This window comes from Bidens hawaiensis, unplaced genomic scaffold (genome assembly GCF_021521415.1).
Source record: "Bidens hawaiensis isolate Kalapana, Puna unplaced genomic scaffold, B.hawaiensis_p1.1 tig00020431_1, whole genome shotgun sequence".
Lineage (NCBI taxonomy): Eukaryota > Viridiplantae > Streptophyta > Magnoliopsida > Asterales > Asteraceae > Bidens > Bidens hawaiensis.
Window position 1 is genome coordinate 427,071 of NW_027493117.1, and position 14,608 is coordinate 441,678.

Consider the following 14,608-nt stretch of genomic DNA (forward strand, 5'->3'; position numbering starts at 1 on the left):
TTATGAGTGAAGATTCCAAGGCAGAGGCAGCTGCAGACCGAAGAAGAAAAGTTGGGGTCACCAGATCAGTCAAATCAGCCTCGAGCGAGTTAGAAAGAATTGCGGAATTGGAAAGGGAACTCGCGGTTTATAGACAAGAGAAAACGAAAGAGGTTGGTAAAGTCAGGGTGAAGTTCCCGGTTTGTGCAGAGTGTGGTGAGTTGGGGCATAAGACAAAAAATTTCCCTGAGTTTGATGAGGACGAGTATCCCGACGAGGAGGAAATTAGTTATGCGTCTGGGGGTTCCAAAGGTCAAGGGTTTAATTCAAACACCTATCACCCAGGCCTGAGGAACCACCTGAACTTCAGTTACGGGAACGCTGAGGGTCAGTCAAACCCGAACTTTCAGGGGTCCAGCCAGAACCGACAACAGAATAGCTACAGACAGGGTGGTTCGAACAGTCAGTATAACAGTCGGGGATATAACAGCGATGGTTAGCGGGGGTAACAGTTCGTCAGGTAATCAGAATCAGGATCAGCAGAAGGATAGTTCGGGAAATTCAGATGAGTCAATACATTCAAAGTTAGATGCGTTTTTGAAGCTCGTGACTGATAATCAGAAGGAAACACAGAGACAGTTCGAGTTGAGAGACAAGTCAGCAGAAGCAATGTCAAAGCAGATTGGTCAGCTCGCAACAGACGTGGCGAGATTTCAGAAGAACGCGGGCCAACTACCGAGCGATACCACAGTAAACCCGCAACATGCCAGCTCAAGCTCGAAGAAGAGTAACAGTGTGCACATCAACGCGGTAAGTCTTGTACCTCATTTTGAAATTACTTGTGTTGAAGTTGAGTCACCACCGCAGTTTGTTGAGGAGGTGGTGAATGATGTTAATGATGAGAATGAATGTGTTGGTCAAAAGGAAACAATTTTTCAAAATGAATTGAAATCGAACTCTAATGAATCAACTTTTTGTGAAAATTGCATTTCTAAAAAATGTTTAAATGCCAAATTGACCAACACGGATGATGAGGAGGTGGAGGATAATACCATCTCAAATAAACTCCAAGACCCAGGGGTGCCACTTTTATCAATTCAAATTGGAGATTTCAAAACTGATCGGGCACTTCTAGATCTTGGAGCATGTGTTAGTGTCATGCCCGGCAGTTTATATGATCAGTATGAGTTTGGCCAGTTAGAGAGTGTAAACACCACCGTGGTATTGGCGAATCAAACTCATACACCCCCCCGGGGCATGGTCACTAATGTAATGGTTCAAGTGGACGATTTTAGCTACCCAGTTGACTTCCTGGTACTTGATTATGCTAAGGGTAATATTAAACAATCTGAAGTCATACTGGGCAGGCCGTTCTTTGCCACAGCACATGCTGTAATTGATTGTGCTGAGGGATTTTTGGGCATTAAGTGTGGGAACCGTGTTAAGCGGTTATTATTGTTTGAAAATGCTACCAACCCTCTTGTTGACAAGTGCGTATCATCGTGCACAAATCATACAAGAGAGGGATGTTTTTTAACTGACAGGAACGACCTGAAGGGTAGTAGTGAGAGGAAAGGAAGGAGAGGAAAGAAATCGGTGAGTTCTATGGTGACCTCACCGGTTTATGAAGCTACTTGAAGCATTCGAGGCATTGTCGAGCTGTAGACACGCAATTCAGCGCTGACCGGGAGGCAACCCGGGGTTTGTAAGTGTGTTCCATTTTATTTTATTTTTATTGTGTCGTTGTTTGACTTTGGTCTCGAGTTCTGTGCAGCATATCTCAAGTGTGGGGAGGCTTTTGATGCAGTGTGCGTCTTGGAGGTTCGGTAAGTAATTGGTTAATTTCACGGCTTTCCAGGTAAGTATTGCAAAATTCCGACTTCGAAAGCATGTTTAGGGTGTTGTCGGGATGTCGAAAAGTGACTAGGTCGGAAAATGCCCGACCCCAATTCGGCAAAAACTTTCTGTTCACTGGGGACCATCACGCTACGCGATGGCCCTGGACAGCTCACCATCGCGCTACGCGATGGTAGCTGGGACTTCCCAGACATCTGACGTCATCGTGTAGTGCGATGACGCCATGACCAACTCCATCGCGCTACGTGATGGGGTCCAAACCCTAATTTGAATTAATTGGGTCGCGTAACGCGACTTGTGCTTACCTGACCCATCGCGCTACGCGATGGGTCATCGGATCTCTAAAAAAATATTTAAAATAAATAAGTAATAATAATATAATAATAGTTATATATAACAGCTCTCCCACTTTGTCTGCTGTGTTTGATATGTATATTTGTATATTTGTTTGCATTGCTTTGGAACTTTGTGGGTGTGTTAACTATAAACCCTCACGAGACCTCACTCGTCCACTTGGGCTACCGGGGGGTTTAAAGGGCTTGTTGCATACGCTAAATGCAACCGTGATTCCTACGAAAGTGAGTTAGGTCTTTTAATATTTTTAATTAATTAACAAATTTTTTTATGAAATTGACTAACTCGGGTCGGTAATGATTTTTATAATATAATAATAATATTAACTCTCGAAAGACCTAAGTCTTATATTTGTGAGTGGTTACTTATACATGTCTCGAGATTTGTGCAGATTTGGTTACACAGAAATGGTCAGTGGTGGAGACGTGTGTCACGAGTGTGTTGAGAGTTGTGGGCCGAGTTTAGCATTGCATTGTCTTTATTATCAAGTGATTTCAGTTTCATAAACTATTTTGTTATTGGTATGTTAGTTTTTAGAAATGTAATTGTATATTTTGCTTTAGTTCATCATATTTGTTCCCTCGAGTTTTTAAGTAGTCAAACTGTCAGTTCAACCTCGTCCCCCAATTGATTATTATTTGTTTTATTATTTTAACATTGAGGCAATGTCAACCTCAAGTGTGGGGATGGGGGAAAATTGAAAATTTTTAGCCCGATAGTACCTCGAAGAGTATTCAGAAACTTAAGTTATTAACTGCCACTTATTGCTATAAATGCCAAGTTAGAGGTTTTTGGTTATGGGTGGTTTTTCAGCTTCTCGATAGTTTTCTTGACAAATGTTTTAAAATGAGAAGTTGAAAATGGAATCGTTTAGGCTGGGATAACGAGTCAAGGGGACGGGTATACATGTTTCATATCGGCAACCCATATTTCCGGACATATTGTAAGATTAGCCCCTATACTTAATACACATATTATATAATAGATATAAAAAATGTCTTGTCATTGATTGAGGGAAACCGGTATGTTTTACAGAATTAGAACTTGCTTGTCACATGTTTTTCGAGATCTTAATACTATCACCTGTATGGAGATTAGGACTTTAGAAAACTCGTTCCGTACATATTTCCCTACTAAATAAATTCCTTACCCAACATTATCCCCTAGGAGCCCGTTTGGACCATATTCCTTTTTCATTTGCTAAACTGAACATTACATACCATTTCAGCCTTGGCCTTTATTTTATTTTAACCCGTGTGATGAAATCCAGTTCGTTATCGAGTCGTATATATATCGAGTTGTACTTAGTCAGACGAGTTGTAAAGTTGTTAAGTTCTGAGTTGTAATTATCAGTCATTTCAGTTATTAATACAAAAAAAAAGAAAAAAAAATTGAAAAATCAGCAAAAAGACAAAATGAAGTTATCATTTCAGTATTTCAGTTGTTAATAGCAGTTGAGTTTGTATCTAGTTCGTTTGTAGTTGTGAGTCTGTACATTGGTTTGTTTAACTGGGTTTCATCCACCTGAGTCACTAAATAAGCCTAATCCGCACCCAAACCTAAGCCTCAGCAAAACATTAGTCCGAGTCTTTATGCAACCGGTGGTTAATAGGTGGAGATAAGACTGACTTGCAAGCATATTAAGTTGTAACTCATATTAGGTATACTAAGGGCAGAGACATATACTAGCACATCTTTTTTCAGTCCAGATATTTAACCGAGTGGAGTGTTGATAGTATGAGGGGTGTGAACATGTATGCTCTAATCGGGAACAAAGTACACTTGTCTAGGCTATTCTATAGTTTTATGGTAGCATTAACTTTATTTGTGGGTTGTCAATTTAGAAAGTGTCAGTTTGGGAAACTTGGTATGACCTTAAACCTTGCTAGTATTAATGGTGATAATTGGTTGACCTATGATGGCAGTTAATGTTTACTTTAGAGTTTTGCTTGAGGGCAAGCAAAAGATAAGTGTGGGGATGTAATGTTCGGTTTATTTGTATATATTTATATGTGTTAACTTGCTTGTTTTACTCGTTTAGTTTAGGAACTATGGTACTTCATACATGTTTATTGTGTTTCAGGTCACAGGAACTTAACGCGCTTAATTTGGACCTGTACGAGCATGGAATGAAGACCCGGGATGTCCAGCACGCTTACCGAGGCAGTTAGATGAAGTTGCTGAGAAGAGAGACCCATCACGTAGCGCGATGGGTGTTGAAGGTGGGGCATCGCGCTACGCGATGCCCTGTAAAGTTGCAGCGTTGACTTTGGTCCATCGCGTAGCGCGATGGACCAGGAGAGAGGACCATCGCGCTACGCGATGGTCCCCAGAATCGTGAAAGTTAGGGTTTGTTTTTATATTACGTTTTGACGACCCGAGACGCCATTCTTGACCTTCCAGGCGATTTTCAGAGCAGAAGAGAGAGCCCCCATCACTTCCAATCATCTCTAAGCATCATACATGGCCTACCAAATCATAACCGAGGCCCGAGAGATGTCGATGCGCGGGTAGTTTCTTCGAGTCATACCCGGGATGTATAGTTTGTAATCTGTCAGTTTATTTCTCATGTACTAGAACAACTAATTGTAATTGTTTTGATGTTAATCTATAAGTATTGATATTTAGTATGTTCGTACAATCTGTCGGTTTAGGTTTATTTCGATCAGAACGATTAGTTTGTCGATTGCTATAATAATTGCTCATAGGATTGTTTGTTCTGTTAATTGCAATAAAGCATACGTTTGCCCTTAGTTGAGTCACACTGGCAGGGACCGTTTGATAACCAGTGTCGTGTGTTAGCGAGCGTGGATGCCTAAGGTTTAACCGGTTAGTCAGTCTGTAGTTGACACAAGATAGTTAATCTGTTAAGTTGCATGAGATTGCTTACTTGGATTCCCGGATGTGATTTGCTTTATTTGATTGACTGAATCTTGAGTACTTGTTCGTTTCTTATACAACTAAATTGTTTGCTAGTGTGATCAACACTTTTACTTAAACTACTTCATAATGTTAGGAATCAGTTTCACTGCACACTGACCACATACTCCTCGTGGTTCGACACCCTACTTACCCTAGCTTGCTTAGGTGATTAGGAACACTGATTTAATTGTTTTTGACTAGATAGCGACAGTCTAGCATCAAAGGTGTGGAAAATTTGTTTTCTTCAAATGATTGTGTAGCTTTATAAGTACGTTTAGACTTTAGAGAATACGTGTGTGAGTTAGCTGTTAGCCAGTCTATAAATACATTTTTATAGTTATTTATAATTTCACATTTTTAATTAACTTTAAACTTAGATATCTCACACAGGCTCTTATAAACACTTATAGAAGTCTTGTTATTTCTATACACATTGTTTAGTTTGTTGTTTGTTATTGTATTGATACGTGCACCCCATAAATGTTTCATATTTGGTAGCTTTGTTGTTTTTTGGATGAAGTAAACATAGTTACCCGAATCCAAAAATTAAACAAACTACAATATAATTATTATTATGAAACAACCATCAATAACCAAACCATGATTCGGTTTAAACTCTCAAAGATTTGGTTTTGATTTGCAATGATAAAAAAACCGTTATATGGTGTGACCTAAAAACCGTAAAGAATCGACCACAAACCCTTAGATATAATGGACCGACTTTTATATAAATGTTATTTTTAAGTAAAATTCAGGATCCATTCTTTTTACCTGTCCCAGGCTCATGAATTATCGAGGGTTCTCGACGGCCTAGTTATTGCATTCCATCGTTTGACCATGACACAACTTTTGAAGTTGATTGTATTGCTTTTGTGTTCAATGTGCTTTTGACTCTTGAGTATGCTTTTAGAAGAATTGTTGATCTCTAGTCAAGTCATAATGGTTTAAAAAACTATTTTTGCTTATTTGGAAGTCAACAGCAGAACCAAGTTGACCACAAAGCTGCGATTTTTAATTTTTTTTTACCAATTTTGGTGGTAATTATTAATTGTACTAGGTTTTATCCTCCCGTATTAGATCAAACCCAATGCAATGCATTTAGCTTTCATTTGAGACAGTGATGGTGAGTTAGAGGAGAGAGACAAAAGAGAAGGTGTTTAAAAATTATTGGCTAAGACTAAAAAGTGTACATGCTATTTTGCTTTCAAATTTACAGTGTCACCTTAGCTTCATGTCATACCACACTCTATTTCACTCTTTCTACAATACTATGGAAATGGTTACCAATTTACTAATTCTCCACTTCCCTTCTTTTTCAAATAAAATAATAATATATATAACTAGAATTAAGAAATAAATAGAAATAAAATTACATATTTATAACTAAAATTAATAAAAAGACTAGAATTAAGAATTAACATTAATAAAATTACATTTCAAGTACCCATCGTTGTCGAGTACTAGGGTAGCTGACAACGTATAATATTTCGTCAAACTTATCGGTCCAAACATGTGTCAAAATTGTTTACGAGACAAAAAAAGACCTTTTTCAAAACAAATGTGTTTTTGTTAAAATTTTCATCGATATGTTCAAAAAAAAAATTTATACATACCTATATATTTGTTTTTTTTTTAAATTAACAAAGTTATTAACTAAAAACTATTTAACCTATTTAAATAATTATGAAAAAAAAAATACGTTACAATTAAAATATTAAACTAAAATTGTAATTGAAACTGTCCACTTTCTTTCTCCACACAGCCACACATTTGCATCTTCCGATCTTCTCAAGCGCATTATTAATCCCCATTTATATTGTAAAATATTTATACACAAAATAAAAGAGGAAGATGATTTGAGCGGTGAATTCTCCACAACAACTTTGCCGTTGGGCGGCACCAACATCATTGGGGTGGTGTTCGCCGCCGGCACCGCCTGCCACCTCACTCCTTCATCGGCAAAACGATGCCCATACCTGATAGTCTAAATGCATGCATTTGAGATGTTGTGAGGGAGAATGAGAGAGAAAGTGATGAAAGAGAATGGGTGGAAGGAAAGAGAAATTGTATAGGAGATGATATGACATACATTTACATATTTTGCATTGGTGATGATCTTACGAGGGTTGTTTTCATTTTTCGTTTCTAATATTTATATATTTTTTGTATTTTAATTTTATTTATTGTAAGAAAGTTAATAATATACTTAGGGCGCGTTCGTTTCACAGGATTCGTGAGAATTCAAAGGAATTGGAATTAAAATCCCATGACATGACGTGTTCGTTTTATTGAAATTAAAATCTTAATTCCATTTTGGTGTGTTATGTTGTCAAGGAATTGAAATTCAATTCTTTCAAATTCCTTTAAATAAAGGGATTTTAAATCATTCCAAAATATGAAGGGTTTCAAGTGAATTCGTTAGAATCTTTTCTCGAGTTTTTTTTAACGAGAACACCCTTCCGGTGACATCATCACAACCGAATCTTTCCCACTTACAACAGTCATCGCCAACCCATGATGAAAGCATGCCATGGTCATCTCTTACGCTGTGCTTGAACTTGAGAAGAGCTAGTCTCTCCTTCTCAGAACAAGCAGGCGTTGTGATATTACCACCATCCATACATTTATCTTCCATCGTCGCTAAAAATATACATATGAAAACTAGATTGATGCCCAAACCCCAATGAGTATTCTCCATGTTTCAAACCCAAATTACTTGAAGGTTTTGTAGAACAATAGTGAAACGGGAAGGTTTATCTTGTGACATAAAAGTCACGGTTGAGTGGTTTGACCAGAGCTCTTCACACCATGGCTTTGAAGTCAACAAAGTAGCACAATCCAATAAGTCAACTAATTTCTGAGTGGCCCATAAGTTTTATGCACCATAAAATCAAGTATTCGACTGGGCCCACTGCTGGTTCAAAACATCAAGATGACTCCTTGTCTGTTTATGGACTAATTTTGCTAGTTTGCATCATGATGACTCCTTGTTTGTTTTATGGACTAATTTTGCTAGTTTGCAATTCAAAACGAGTAGCGGCGCAACTTGTTGCCCGCTTGTCTTCTGTTTTGATGTAATAAAAAATACAAACATAACTTATTGAACTTGAAAAAATCATTGTGAATATAATACCGCAATTTAAAATCAATTATCAATTCATGACAATGACCAGTGGCGGCCCAAGGTTTTCGGATGCCTCAAGCTAACTAGGAAGTTAGGGGCCTTTTAAGAAACCTTTTCATATAAACCCTGCTCATTTACCCGGGCTTGAGACCGACAATATTGACTAAAAGGTTTATAGAAAAAGATGAAGAATTCGCAAATCGCAAGAGACAAGAGCAAGAACGAAACCGTTAGCAAATGGAAACGCGAAATTAACCCGAGGTGGATTGGTTGTATAAAAAGATGAAGAATTGGCAATTGCTTTCATGTGTCACATCAATTTTTTGATAGAATCAGAGAATCCACTGCGTTCATGCTCTTCTCAATTGCGTTCTGAAACCTAATTATCCGGTATGCATTGAATAATAATTACACGATGAATATATTAATTAAAAAATAAAATTGGGGGCCTTTATAAACATGAGGCCTCAAGCCCTTGTTTGGGCCAACTATATACTTGGGTCGGCACTGACAATGACATAGGTAATGTCGCTGCTGCATTATCTAGATTGGCTATATCCTTCACGATCCTCTGTTATCAGACAAAATAAAGATGCGGTAAGGCTGATATGCAACATATCATTTAGCAGCTCATAATTGTAGAAATGACTGGGGCAACAGCATTTCGTTCGGATCTTTTGGATCTTATTCATCATACCTTCCATTTGTCATTCGCTAAGAAGGCTCAAGGACCACCCACCATGATAGATTTATAGTGTTGGCGTATTTCAAACATTAGGTATCTTGTTATATTGTTGTGTTATTTTTCTATTAATTTGGTTTATATAGACTGGTTTAATAAACTTAAATATATTAACGATAAGCTCCATATAATAGATGGCAAAAACCAAAATACTATTTATCATAGGGTTATCTCGATATCAGTACAACTACATCTAAAATTAACAATTTTAATGTTTTTCATAAATAAGTAGATACAAAAATCATAATACATTTCCTTCAATAAAAAGACTTATAATATTATTCTCCTGTTTTATTCAAGTAATCCCAAAATACTGAAAAAATATAAGAGACACTTTGTCAAAGAAAATCAATCCGATTGAAAGAATTCTGAAGTTTACAAATAAATCAGATTTTGACCAGATATATCATATAGTATATATTTATGTGTTTAGATGGGCCAACTATCTAACTGGGCTGGAAAAAAGGAGACTGTGTCCAAAGCCCATAAAAAATAAAGATACAGTATGCAAAGCTGACAATAAGGTTCCCAAACAGCCCATCTTATAAGATTCTTTAAGTTCCTTTATTTCTTCCCAATTTGTGTCTTCTAAGAAAATATAAAATGCATTATATATGAAGAGGTTAATTATATTCAGAAAAAAAATCATTATTTTAATATCGTGATGAATTTCGAGAATGGACACGATATTAACTCCAATTGTGACCAAACCAGTTCTTCTTCCTTGTCACAGCGCCTCCTTTCAATTGTTACCACATGATTAGTTAGAAAAAAAGCTGTAAATTACTCAAGATAACTTTATCATGCATATGTTAACTGATTCTAAACCCTTAATTTTACACAGTCAAACATACTTATTGTAAACACACATATTCAAACGCCTTTTAATATAAAACACAGTAGAAGGACTGAAAGAAAAATGAAAGGAAAGCAAAGCAAAGCAAAGCAATTATTTATAACAGAAGATATATATTCCACAATCACTTGAATTTGGAAGAATCTATGTGGTCTCCCTTCCTCTTGCTCTTTTCATCTTCAAAAGTCTATCCGTCACTACAACGTATGTCTTGTCCATGGTTACCTCACAAAACATGAAAAGCTTATGTCTCCATTGCTTCTTGAACACCAACACTCCAATAATACCCCAAAAACCCGTTGCAAAACCACACGCTATGTTCAAGTAAAACCATAACTTGTTCGGCTCATTAGCATTTTCATTATTCTTCTTGCTACTAGTTATGGTTGGTGGCTTTTCATGGGGATAACATTCCTTTGGCAGCGGTGCACCACAAAGATAAGTGTTACCAGCATATATTGATGGATCAGTAAGCGTCCGCAACTGAGGGTCCTGTTGGAATTTGTCCTGACAAGTTGTTATGTGACAAATTCATGTAACTCAAGAAATGTAAAGCTGCTATGCTTGGAGGAATTATCCCAGTCAACTCGTTTGCTGACAAATCGAGAAAAATCAATGACTTCATTTTCCCAATGTTTTTTGGAATACCACTGCTAAAATGATTATCACACAAATTTAGACCCATCAATGCATCAAGCGCGGTTAGTTCTTTAGGTATTTCTCCAACAAGTTTATTGCTGGAAAGATCCATGTTTATGACAAACTTCAAGGTGCTTGTATAGTCAAGTGTAACGCCTTTAAGGACTTGCATCATATTTCCAAAGACAGACAAAGGCAAATAGATAAGCAAATAATTAACGTTAAAGTCCTTTTTCATGCCTTGCAACTCTCCAAAACAATGAGGGATGGATCCTGTTAAGTTGTTGTGTGCGAGATCTAAAATTTGAAGTCCTGATGTACACAAAGAGTGAGGAATTCATCCAGTGAAATTATTCTTATGCAATCTTAGAGCACCCAAGTAATTCAAATTTTCTCCAATCCATTCAGGTATGTTTCCTGAGAGTTTGCTCTCACCCAAATCCAAGACTGTCAAATTTACTAAATACCCAAACTCTTGAGGAAGCTCTCCATTGAAGTTATTGTCATTCAGTTGTAACCATTGCAAAGATGGATAGCTTAAAGAACTCGGTATGATACCAGATAGCCTATTTGATCTATGTAGCATCACAACCAAGGAAAGATCCCATAGGCACTTCGGAATTTTCCCGGACAACCTGTTTCTGGAAAGATCAAGAATGCTCATATATTCTCTTTTGCAAAACCGCCTTGGAATCAACCCACTGAAAAGGTTATTTTGTAAAAATAAATTTCCTTCATCTTCATATATATCCTCGTATGCAGAAGGAAGGTTTGTCAATGGACCAGTGAGTTTGTTGTAAGAGAGATCTAAGGTACTAATGATGGGCATGAGGCGTAACCATGCAGGAAGAGGTCCAGATATGCTAGTATTCGACAGCACTAACTCCTTAAGTTTTCTTTGAGTTCGAAACCATTGTGGAAATTCGTCTCCAATGATACAAGAACCAAGTCTAACGACTTTCAACTGGAATGGAGGTATCCACTCACGTGAAATATTGAAAAGCAATTTATCATTAGAATTTGCACTCAAGTACTTTAAAAACGAGAGGTTAGCAAAATGGTCTTCCGAAACCACTCCTTGTATGAAGTTGTTAGAGATATCCAAAACACTGAGTTTGGTGAGTTTCCTGATAGAATTTGGAATGGTCCCATTTAACAAATTTGAAGATAAAGAAATCACTCTTAATGAAGTGAGTCTTCCTAGAAATACTGGGACAGGACCTGTAAAACGGTTTAATCTCATAAATATTTCTGTTAAGGCTGCTAATCTTCCCAATGATTCTGGAATATAACCGTTAAATTGATTTAAACTAAGGTGAAGTTTGGCGAGTTTCCCATGGAATGCCGGGATAGGATTGATCAGGTGGTTACAAGATAAATATAATTCTTGTAATGATCTTAGTTTTCCCAAAGCTTCAGGGATTGCACCCGTGAGTTTATTTACAGATAGATCTAAGCTTCTTAGATTGGTCAATCTTCCAAGGGATTCTGGAATTGAAGCCTTTAATCTATTCCAATCTAAGTACAAAATCTCCAATGCATTTTGAGAGCATTTGGATACATTAGTGGATGGACTAATCATTTCTCCTTCAAGATTATTTTGTGAAACAATCAATTCTTTGAGGTGACACTGTCTCCAGATTCCAACATCCTCAATGTAACTTAATCTATTATAAGAAATATCGAGTTTAAGAAGGTTAGGCATGACAGGAATATAAGAATTCAACATATTTCTTGACAGGTCAAGGGATAATAGGGAACTTATATTTGTCAAAACATATGGAAATGTGCCTTCAATTTCATTCCTACTAAGATCCAGGCGTTGGATGTTAGAATGTACACTAAAATTAAGATTAGTGGGTGAAAAATTGATATTTTGGAGATTACAAAATGAAAAGTGCAATTCTGATACAGAAGGTATCATGCTTAGAAAGTTTTCAAACCTCCATGTCATACTAAGATCATTCCATGAAAGACCAAGGAACGCTAGGGTTGTCATGTTTAGAAGTAAGCCAGGGAGTTGTCCTCCGAAATCATTATCACTAAGGTCCAAGTGTTTGATTCTGGCAAGGTCTCTACTGGAGTTAAGACGCTGAGAAGCCAGATGAGCCGTAAAAAGTCCACACTTAGATAATTTTACCTTTATTAGTGAAGGGATCATGTAAAGTAAGTTGTCAAGGTTTTGTGTTTTACTAAGATCCACTCCCCTCAAGTCAAGATGCTCAAGTTTTGAAAGCCCTGAAATCCAGGCCATATCATGTGTCATCAACTCTTGGATGAAATCTGGTGGTGTACCGAGATCAAGAACCTTCAAATTAGAAAGGTTTCCAATTTGATGGGGAATATTACCACTAAAACCTGCAAATGAGAGATTCAGATACCTTAAATGTTTGAAGGATCCTATGAACTCTGGAATTCGGCTTCCAATGAATTCATTCCCACTCAGATCTAGATGTTTTAGATTCTCCAGCTCTGTTAAACAAGAGTTAACCTCATCACCTTCTAAGTAGTAGTACCCATCACCATAGTAGTAGTACTTCGTATCAATGTAGTTGTAGTAGCTGTGATCAACCACTAATTCGTGTGGTCGATCAATTAAGTAGTAGTCTTCCTCGACACTTCTTCCGAGATGAAGGCTAACAACCCTTCCGGTGGCTTCATCACATCCGACTCTTTCCCATCTACAACAATCATCGTCGACACCCCATGATGAAAGCATTCCTTCGTAATCTCTGACGCTACGTTTGAACTTGAGAAGAGCTAGTCTCTCTTGTTCAGAACAAGAAGGTGCCGTGAGATTTCCACCACCCACCCATTTACGTGACACTGTCACTGAAAAAGCACATATCATGAAAACGAGACGGATTCCCAAACCCCAACGAGTATTCTCCATGTTTCAACCCCGATTTTCTTATAGAAAAATGATGAAATGAAAAGATTGTTATCTTATGATCAAGAAACTAATTCAATTATAAATCTCAATATGAACAGAATTTTGACCGCCGCTGTGGCCTTTTGTGGCCTTTTTGCAAACACAGATGCCGTGTAAAACTTACTTGTGACCGCCGCTGTTGTGGCCTTTTTGCAAACACAGATGCCGTGTAAAACTTACTTGTGACCGCCGCTGCTGCTTTGCGATAGCTGCTGCTTGACCGCTGTTGCGACCACTACCTTGCTACGGATTTGCAACCGCTTTTTGGTCGCAAGGCAGTCGAATACTTTTGTAAAAAATATTACTAAAAAGTTTATATATACACAAATATTTACATAATCATATAAATTCAGTTGCAAACGCAAATCAAACTAAAAGTTTCTATCAAAGCTTCTTAATAGTAACAAAATGTTATTAAAGTTCTATAAACAAATTGATAAAAAAATGTTATTCTAGCTAAACACAAATTGAAAATCAAAACTAACAAACTTTTGAATATCAGCCAACTGCATTCTTCTATATCCAGTTACAAGCAACAACTTCTTCATATCTAGACTTGTCAATCTTGTACATACGAGCAACTTTTAGCACCAACTGGTCATCTGGGTTTGGGCATGTTAAGATGGAAAGCAATACCTGCCAAACACATACTACCTGTTATTACATACCACTATCACACGGCAGGCCAAACCTATTATTAACTCTAATAAGGCGTTTAAAATATAACACAAATGAAGAAATGGAGAAATAGATCAAACCTTAGAGAATGTTAGTACTGGCCCCATTTTTCCTTGAGAATATCTAAAATATGCTACCGGTGCTGTTAATGTTTGGATGGAAAACCTTGGTCCTGAGTACAACCTGAATATCATACATAAAAGTTAAAACACAACATTTTGTCCTCGTATTGCCCAGCGCTCCAACGCCCTGCATCAGCTATTCTTAGCCCAACAACAAATCATTTGATCGGCAATTACACCAACCGAATATGTGCAACCAAATATTGCAGATTAAAACCAAGTTTGTTGTACTTAATGTTTGCTCAACAACCGACATCAAAACCAAGTTTGTTGCGGCAACAATCAACCACACAAACAATATCAATATATATAATCAGCTTTCTTAAACATAAGAAATTAATAATAGCACCAAAAAGTTATGATATGTGTCACCATTATTCAAATAAACCGTTCATATTTATTT

The 14,608-nt window shown here is 37.1% G+C and overlaps 1 pseudogene; it reads right to left on the reverse strand.

Annotated features, from left to right (window-relative positions):
- Nucleotides 1-9,978: 9,978 nt before the first annotated feature.
- Nucleotides 9,979-13,366, reverse strand: LOC143560733 (receptor-like protein EIX2; annotated as a pseudogene).
- Nucleotides 13,367-14,608: the final 1,242 nt, after the last annotated feature.